General features: G+C 31.2%; 1 non-coding gene across 1 annotated transcript; it reads right to left on the bottom strand.

Annotated features, from left to right (window-relative positions):
* Window positions 1–5,114: 5,114 nt before the first annotated feature.
* TRNAG-UCC (transfer RNA glycine (anticodon UCC)) lies at window positions 5,115–5,186 on the bottom strand. Its single transcript has one exon. It is a non-coding gene; the product is annotated as a tRNA-Gly (tRNA).
* Between the last annotated feature and the right edge of the window lie 1,754 nt (window positions 5,187–6,940).

A 6,940-nucleotide genomic window follows, 5' to 3' on the forward strand; every position in this document is an offset into this window, starting at 1 on the left:
AGATTTTGTAGTGGAGGATAAATTGTTTCTTCACTATGCTCTTGAACATGCAGCATATGTCCACAGCAGATGCCCCAGGCATCAATCCCCTAAACTATTCCTTTTTTTTATTATTCCAGACTCTATTCCTGGAGTTTGGGGACTGCAGGAGACCCACAACTGCACAGTCTTACTGAATACCTCCGTCAACAAGGGCTGGGCCTCTATGAGCAGTAGATTCTGTTACCGTTTAGTGCTCACCATCAATTCTAGGACGGTTACAGTTTTTAAACATGTTCCTTGGGTTTCAATTAATGATGAATAATCTTGTTTCTTAATTCACCCATGATTCTACCATTGGCTTCAATCCTGGTGTTTTAAAATTTGTAAATAATAAAGGTTGGCTCGGTATGTTTTTGTGTTAGGAAAATAACACCATGGTGCTCAAGAGGGAAAAGGAGTATGTCCTGATCTATAGGGGGATGGGACGGACTGCGAACGGATACAAGAAAAACTATTATTATTATTTATTTTTTTAAATGTTAAATATTAAGTTACACATTCTACTCTCAGAATGTTTAAAAAATACATACATATTATTTAATAGGTGATACAATAAGCACATAAGTCTGTGAGCTTATTCAGGGTTTTATGTTTGTATACACAGGAGAATCACTTTTTATGTACAATAGAGTGTAGCATACATAAATATTTTTCATTTAATGACTCATAAATAACACATAATTCCAAACACAATAATTATCAAATGACTATTCTTTTACAACTTTTCCATTCTATTATTCATTTTTTGAAATATAACTACATGATTTGATTTGCACTCTGACCTATAACTATCAGTATGGTAATAAATTGTGTGCATTTTTTAGTTGCTGTGAACCTAAAGAGCATTTATTTTTATTTTCTAAAGCTTTTTTTTATTATCCTTCATTCTTGTATATATTTTGATCCAAAAGAGCTACTAACCTCTTGAAATTTGGTACTTAACTATTTTGAAGTATGAGGATTTTATGTATGAAGTCCAAAGTAGAATATTTCAATTTCTTATGACCTTAATTTTGATTTTTAAAAAAATATCTGAAATACACTAGCAAGTACTTGATCAACAATAAAAATGATTACTCGACTCATATGAATATAAAACTTGGTCGACATGTTTTACATAAATAGGGGTATCACTGTTCTGAAAATCGTGTTGGCTTTTTTTATCGCCGCTTCCAGTGTGGGATCCCAAAGTTAGGTTATTTTTCTCCGGAAATTTGGTCAATTTTACTTACGTTTTGTTACCTTTAACTGATTCTATATTTTATTAAGGCTTAAAAAAGAAAAAAATGCGCTAGAGTAGTTCATAATTTTGATTAGAAGTTGATCAATTCAAAAAAAACAAAAAAACAAAAAGAGGGGTTTATAGTATACCCATTGATTATAAAGTTGGACATCATAACTTTTAAAAAGATTGTAGATTCTTTTTTGAGACTTGAAAGTGTCTTCTTTTCGCTTTTGTAGCTACAATTATCACAATGACGTCGATAACCCCTTTTTAACCTTCTACATATAAAATAGCATTAGTACAGGGGAAATATTATAATTTTGTCTATACTTATATACATTTATTTTATCCTCCATTTTTAAATTAATTTACACAAAAGATAGTAGATAATTTTTTTTAGAGATATAATTTATTAAATAAAGAACTAAGGGGGGAAAAAAAGCACATGCACTAACTGTTTTCCATTTCTAATTTCCATACTTAGTTTTTTCTTTACAAGGATCCCTTCTTTAGATAAACATCAGCGAAGAACAATAACAAAAAAATATATAAAGAGTGTATGATATTCGATAATAAATGCACACGCCTGCAATATCTCATCACTACGACTACATTGTTGTTTCTAGGATCCAAAAACGTTCATAATATACATCAGGGGGCACTATATTGAGTGACTACTTTTCAAAACATCTATTCATACTTACAGACAATCTTTAATTTATGAATATAGATAAATATGGAATATAAAAATTGTTACATATTCCACCCCGCAATATTTATTTAGATTCTTTTAAATATCAACCGGATCTGTAGGGTTTATTTATTACAAAAATATCGGAACAAGGCTCTCAGTGATTTATGCTAAGGAAATTTATATTTATGTCAAACAAATAAGACCTTTAAAATAACTTATATCTTATGAATATATCTGAGATAATTTGAATAATCAATATTTTGTCTGTAACATTGATAATTTTGATCCTTGGAATTAACTTCTTGGGTTCTCCAACTCATCTTTGGAAGAACTACTTTAAGTCAAGGAAAACTTTTGATTTAATTATCACTTAATAAAATCACTTTCTCAAGGTCTCAAATAATGATGAGTATTATGAGAATAATATTAAAATAAGGAATGGATTAGAAAATCAATTCTTTGAAAACACAAAAGCTATATTTAGGAGCTCAAGGAGACCAGATAGAGGGTTGAGTTATAAATCTAAAAAGGATCAGCGTCTCAAAAGACAACTATACGAATAAGGATGTTTTCTAAATTCACTCCAAATAAAAAAAGTTCTGTACAATAAAAGAAATCGGTATAAATTGCAATTTCGTTTTTTTAATGTGGATAAAAATGTATTTGCAATCGAAAATTGGATTTGTAGATAAAATAAAGTTTGTTGGAATTTGTCTGGAAATTCGTTTGAATATAAATATAATACATAAAAATTGATGATTCACTGAAATATCTCTCATTTTGTGAATAGTTTAATTCATCAAACATCATTTTTTTGTTTTTTAGAAGGAATCCACCAAAACGTTGCATTTTGAACAAAAATTTTAACTTCAAAGAATATAGCATAGTATTCTTAATTTAGCCTTTTTATTTAACCTAATTGAACATTCGTGAGGGCTCATAAAAGACGGAGCTTACACTTGAGGATTTTTGCAGAATTAAATATAATTGCAAGTCCTTGTTGGACTCAGAGTATAATTGGGGATAGACATTAGAGTAATTCTAGCAAATGTCATTATTTATACACTTTTCTCCTTCCTCACTTGTCACAGCTGATTGTAACTGAACTAATGAAACGTCATAAACATTATTCCTTTTCTCCTCCAAAACATTCTTAAAATTGTCAGGGTTACCAATGTTGATTTTCGATTTCTTTATTTAACATACCCATTCTTCATTGGATTTTCATCTTTAATTATAATGCCCCCCCACAACGAAGGTGTCTAAGCATTATAAAAAAATTATATTGACCATTGTCAATGTGATTTCCCGCTCTCTCCTTGGCCCGAGCAACACCGAGTAAAGCTTTGTAAGTATTTTAACCCTTTCTTTCCCGAATTTATTTGTGCGTTAAAAAAAATTAACAACGATAAGTTTATCATACTAGTAATCTTCTCTGGGGTTTATAATGTTTAGACGATGATATCATCTCAGTTTTTGAAATCGATTACGTGGGGGAAAAAATACAAGGAATCAGTGATGAAAGCAGATTTATAACTAGTTTAAAAAAATCAAATAACCAATGTATAAATAGCACTTTACTAAAAATCACTATAAAATCCAATTGATACCATATGGAGTCATGCTACTTTACAAAAATCTGGACCACAGTATATTGATATTCTGAGCTTATCTGAAATTCTAGTATCATCTATATGATATTCAGTTATAATAAATAAATATATCAATATTCTGTACACCTTGTTAGCTGCTGTTTTAAGCAGAGCAGTGTTGACATGTATAACTGATCAGCATTAACAGAAGCATAGGACACTCCTAACAACAAACCTAATACAACATATCACAATTGCAATCCATCTACCTATGAGAATGCTAATTAGACTGATCAGAATATTCTATACGCCAGAAATTGAATTTGAAGTTGATGATGCCATATGTCAAAGAAAGATAAATATCAAGACAAACTTTTTAGATGACAAATTTTCCAAATGCAATTTTTACTCGAGGCGAGTAATCCGAGGGCAAAATGTCCCGAGGCGAGCTCTCATGTCACCAAATTTTTCTATGTTTATTATTTTTTTAAATAATGTTATGAAAATATTATGATTCATGGTTGGCTTAGGAGTTCAGTCTAACATTTGGATGAAATTTTAACTAGTAATATATACTCCAAACCAAAGCAATGACAGGCAAGTATACTCCATCATTAAAAAGCTATGAGTTATTTATACAAAACTTGATTAATATAAATATTTAACTCCTTACTGCTTGAATTTTATCTAATGAATTAAAAAGAAAAATTCGGGCATAATAACTAAAATATTATTTAATAAGAAAATATGTTAACCAGACTTTGAGATTCACTTAGTCTCAAATTATTTAGAAACAGTAAATATTTATATCCATGAACCATGGCTTTGAAAGTACATTCGGGCAAATGAATATAAATGATAATACTAGAAATTCATAAAAAATAATAAAAATATTTCTAACCATAGGAAAATATATAAAAAATCCGTCAAAAACATATTCCTTATATAAACATATTTTTGATATTGATCATAAAATAGCTTTTTTCACAGTTATGTAGAAACTATAGACTTGGAAATTAATGTTACACCTGTTTATTTAAAAAGAGACTTTGAAGTACATCCAGGCGGTAAAGGTTTAAGGGAAAAACTTTCCAACTGTGAATTGAAGAGATGTCTTATAATTTATAAATATTGATTGTACAAGTTGTAACTTGCACAAGCAAATTGTATAATATATAACCAAAAAATGAGATAAATTATTTTAAATGAAGGGTGTACCATCCTTTGGATGGGATTAACACAATATTATTCTATGGAATTTCCATATATTAATGGTGTATTTTTGACTATATATCATTACAAATGACTAAAATATAATTTTTATAAGGCACATTATAAATGTAACAGTTACATCATTACTCATAAATATTATAACCATATAATTTGAATGGATCAAAATGAAATGGTAGTATCAATGTAGAGTTGGTAATTAAAGTGCTCAATTAGGTATTTAAGACGAAAAAATTGCAACTCTTACAATGAGTTTATACAAATTGCAACTTGTGAAAGACATATTAAGTGAGATAAAATAATAATGTATGTAAAGAAAAAGAAAATATTCTGCGTCGGCCGGGAATCGAACCCGGATCAACTGCTTGGAAGGCAGCTATGCTGACCATTATACCACCGACGCTTATTATTCATATTATAAAATAATATAATTAATAGCCATTTTTAAATTTAAATCACGGAAATTTTTCAACGTTGAACTTTACTTGATCCATTTATCCATCAAACAGCCTATGTGATAGTTGAATAATTACGTACTCAAAGAGCTACAATATACTCGTACTTTCAGAACGTTTATGACTCCATAAATTTATTTATTTCTGAAAGAAAATGAATAAACTACTTCCCCATTACACAAATAGTTAGATATTTAAGATAATATTTGACACGCATCATCGAAGACCTGACGCCAAGGCTGTTCTTTATTATTATTTTATCTTTTTTGTATGCTATTATTCAAGCTTCTATTAAATCAGTGACGAGAGTCAAATATGACTTTTGTTATTTGAATGAATATTCAATCTCTTCTTAGCCTTGAAATTAGATTACATATTGTGTTATTCCTGTCGCTTGTGTCTGATGCTTAAAAAAATGGCCACTAATATGAGGAGGCACACATATACTTGACACAGATTACAATATGCGTGTGTTCATATCAATAATTATAAACAATCATCTATTTATACAGAGTATTTTGTGGGAGTGACTGGTTCATTAGTAAAATTTCTGTTCAAATATAATGAGCCAGATCTTGGAAAAAAGGGTGACAGGAATTGGGTCAAATTAAACTTTCTCTTGAGAGGTTCATTGTAAAATGATTGTAGTAAAAGATTGCATACAAAATACCGGGATGTACCGGGGCAACCGTTATTATATACTTATCTAAATTATGCAAATTTTGAGAGGTTGAAAGTCATTTTTTATAGTGTTCCGACAAGCAAAGTTGTAGAAAACATACTTAGCTGTCGATTACTAAGATAGGCATTGTCTTTATCGCCACCATGAGCACATAGTACAAGGAGATGATTGAGATTGTAGTCTTCTTCCAGGCGGGATTGTCCCAAAAAAGCATCTGGGAGTAGACTTGGGCCTCGAGGAAGACGATTGACAATTTTTCAATGAAGGTCAGGGAGGACCTCAGTCACTCTCCCGGAGCAGACAGGAAAGCCTTCAGGTTCATCCAGCGTCTGAAGTTGGCCTTCAAGAAACACCTGAATTCTTCAATTGCTGATCTGGGAAGGCAGATGAACAAGTCTTCATCAGCAGAGTACAGGACTCTAAAAAGGGAGGAGGAAACAGGGAACCTGTGGAGTCACAGTCTGGACTCATTGTGATCTTTTCTGATGAGAAGGCATTTAATGTTGAGCTAGTTGAGAAGTTATTCAATGGATCAAACCCATCGTTGGCAATTCTATCTGGGTTTTTTAACAAGATGAAGCACCTGCCCACACCTCAAAAGCATGTACTTCTGGCCACCGTAGAGCCCATACCTCAACTCCTTAGACTATTCCATCTAAGGGTACGTAGAGTCAAATAGCACCCACTCTCTGAAGATCTCCGTTAATAAGGCCTGGGCATCCATGAGCGCCGAGAACATCCAGAGTGTCTGCAGTAGTTTCTGCCTCCCGCTGGAGCTCACCATCAATTCTAAGAACGGATATATTGACCAAAACATGTTCTTCGGGTTTCAATTAATGTTTAATAAAATTGTTTCCGAATTCACCGAGGGTTCTACACTGGACTTTATTATTTTGTGTTAAAATGAGTAAAGAATACGGGTTGGGCCGGTACGATATGCTTGTCAGACAAAATTATTGTGGGTAATATCAACATGAAGCAAAATCATTTTTTTATTTCTTATTTGTACATATTTCATCC

Source organism: Lepeophtheirus salmonis, chromosome 9 (genome assembly GCF_016086655.4).
Source record: "Lepeophtheirus salmonis chromosome 9, UVic_Lsal_1.4, whole genome shotgun sequence".
Taxonomy (NCBI): Eukaryota; Metazoa; Arthropoda; class Copepoda; order Siphonostomatoida; family Caligidae; genus Lepeophtheirus; species Lepeophtheirus salmonis.